Here is a 3,045-nt window from a genome sequence, read left to right on the forward strand (position 1 = left end):
TGATGAGGAGGTGGGGGAGGACGGTGGTTGCGAGCTGGTGTCTCGAAGGAGGGGGAGCATCGAAGCTTCAATGGCGGCTAGGCTGCTGATGGCCGAGGAGATTCACCTCGGGCTAAAACGATCTCGGAAGGTACTCCGAGAAAAGCCCCCGAGTCATCAAGGGTAAAAGATACCTCCTGCCGTGATAAACAAACGACGAGTGTGCCCGAAGGGTCCGGTTCTGGGGCTCTTCGGAGGGAGAGAGTGCCCCAAGTGACTTGCTTGGGGAAATAAATATTGATGATTCGCTGCCCGGCCCGGAATTCTCTGAAAGGGAGTTTCGGGAGGCTCGATCGTTGTAGACCCCTGATGTGGGAACGACCCACAATGGGAAGACATATTTTGTGGCTGCCTTGCGGGGATCGACGATGTTTCCAACCTGGATGCACCGATGGTTTTTGGCGAGGCCCATTGTCTCCTGAACCAGGTGAACTTCATTCCCTGTTATTATGTTTGTTTTTATATCCTCCTTGCTGATTTCTTTCCTTTCTCCATAGGCTGTGGTGCTTCATCGGGAAACGTTAAATAAGTCCCAAGCCGAGATAAGCCAGTGTGAGGCCGATCTCAAAAATCTCACCGAGGAGAGACACACCCTCAAATGCTTCTATGTGCAGAAAGAAGAAGAGCTTAGAGTTCTCCGAGCTAAATTGGCCCAGGATCCTAAGGAAGAGGCTGAGCTAGGCGAGCAAGTAACTAACCTTTTGAAAGAGTACGGTCTCGATCCAATTGTGGAAGCTAACACTTTAATGTCTCAGTTGCAACAAAAGCTGGAAAGGATCGAGCTGCTCCGAAGGGAGGTTGACCAAGTCCAAGCCAACTGTGATCTTTGGAAGGAGAACATGGACCACCTTGCTACGGGAAAAGAGGTTGCTTCGGCCAAACTATCATCGGTCGAGGTCCAACTTCGGGGTGCTAAAGAGAAAGGTTCAACCCAGGCCAGAAGGATCTAGGAGCTCGAAGCTAAACCTTCTGAGGCCAAGGCAGAGATTGGGGAGACGAAGATCGCGACTGATAAATCCATAGTCGTGTACTTGGACGATGTCGAGGCTGCTCCGGCGTAGCTAAGGGAGGCTTCCAATAGAGAGAAACTGAGCAATGACTTGGCGAGGTGCCAATCCTGGAGGGAGACCCTCGAGGAAATCCATGCTCGGGGTTTCGACCTCTCTAAAGAGATAGCTCAAGCTAAGGCGCTTGAAGATGATGCCAAGTTGCTTATCTCCTCCGATGATGATGACGATGATGAGGGAAGCCAAAACGGATCCGATAACGACGAAGGGCTTGAAGGAGAAGTTGCCCCCGAGGGAGAAACCAGCCCCGGACATAGTTAGGATTTTTATTTTTTTCTTTTCTTTTTGTAAGACCTCTGTCTGTCTCTTGTACATATCCTTCTTCATCAATATATAAAAGAAAAATTCTCTTGAATGCCTTCTAAATTTTTATAAACATGTTTTTTGCCTTGTAAAATTTTCATCACAACCTTACGTTTCGAACGGTGCGTTCGAGACTTCGGTTTTGGGTGACTTCCTCGAAGTCACCATGGTTGAGTTCAATGGTCGAGTTCAAATAAGGTTCGAACTCGAGGCGTAGGCCTTTTAGGGTTTGTGTCGGATAATGGTGAGTCCCCGAGCCATAGTTGAATTATTCTTTATTTGGGCTCAATATAGTCGAACCCTCGGGTACGGATGGAGTTTAGAACAGAATCTCAAACTCTATGTGTATTGGCCCTTAGGCTCTTTAGATCGGGCTGATATGGCCTCTAAAAGATGGCTGTTATTCCCCTCTTTCGGCTTAAAATACTTAGTGAAATTTTCTTTATGCCTTAGCATGTATTTTTCACCCATTGGTTTTTTTTAGGGTTCGATGTCAATTAAAACCCCTCTGCTTTTTATGCCTTAGCACGTTTGTGTTAAGATAGTTTGATACCTCTTAAGGTTTTTCGAGGGTTGATTTTATCGAAGCCCTTTTGATTATTTGCCGAGGATAGCTTTTTTAAACCGGTTTTCAAAGAATTTGAAGGCCTAATTTTTATTGCGGGATTCGGACGTCTCCGAGCTGCATGAATTTGGCCTTAGCCTTTGGGTATGCCCCTTGGGCTTATTTCCCAATAACACTTCGAAATTATTCGAGGTGTTAGTCCCCGAGAATGATGGCCTTGGCCTATAGATCGGGGGGTGCCTCTTTGAGGTCTTATGAATTCGAGTTCAGATAACTCGAATATGTCGATCGTCGATGACAGTCCCCGAGTGTTCGAGGTATATTTGCGCTTGGCCCTTGAGCCATTCTCATAAAATCATAAGTATGGAGCTCGTGTAGTAGAAAGTTTTCTTTGAGACCCAGAATATTTGATATATAAAGAATGCTTCTTAAAATTATTTATACATGCGTGCATGTTTTGCCATCGGGGCTTGACTAATCTATACGGACACAGTTCATTCGACCGTTTGGCCCATTACAAAGTTTCCCTATCGAGACCCTTTGACATGAAGTATTTTCCTCGAAAATAACATGTTCCTCACACCGGTAGGAAATATCCATCTCAAACTATGGTAGAACCATCGAGAACTCTTCGAAACCCATTTGCATATAACCAAGCCATCAGAACTGAATCTTTCTAACTCCACCAAGCCACATAGGTCACCAAAACCAAGAGTATCGCCATAAAACACATGCAGAGATTCACCACATCATAAGAACCGATCATATCCATTACCGTGCTGATCCAACCTACTACCAAGCTATCCTATTTCTCCGAGTTCCTTCCGAATTACCCTTAAGTTGACACTTCTCCTTGCTAGTACACCACTATCCTTACCCAAAGCTTACCGTAAGAGATCCTAGCATAAAACCACACCGCCCTAAGGCCCATAACCGCCATATTCCCTCTTAAACACCGACAAATTACCATAACTGAGACACCCACTCTGAAGAGACCTTCCTTGAATCTAATGTCGTTTCCTTCACCTTCCTGATACTAAAATATAGAATCCAAAATGACATAGAATTACC

Source organism: Nicotiana attenuata, unplaced genomic scaffold, assembly GCF_001879085.1.
Source record: "Nicotiana attenuata strain UT unplaced genomic scaffold, NIATTr2, whole genome shotgun sequence".
Taxonomy (NCBI): domain Eukaryota; kingdom Viridiplantae; phylum Streptophyta; class Magnoliopsida; order Solanales; family Solanaceae; genus Nicotiana; species Nicotiana attenuata.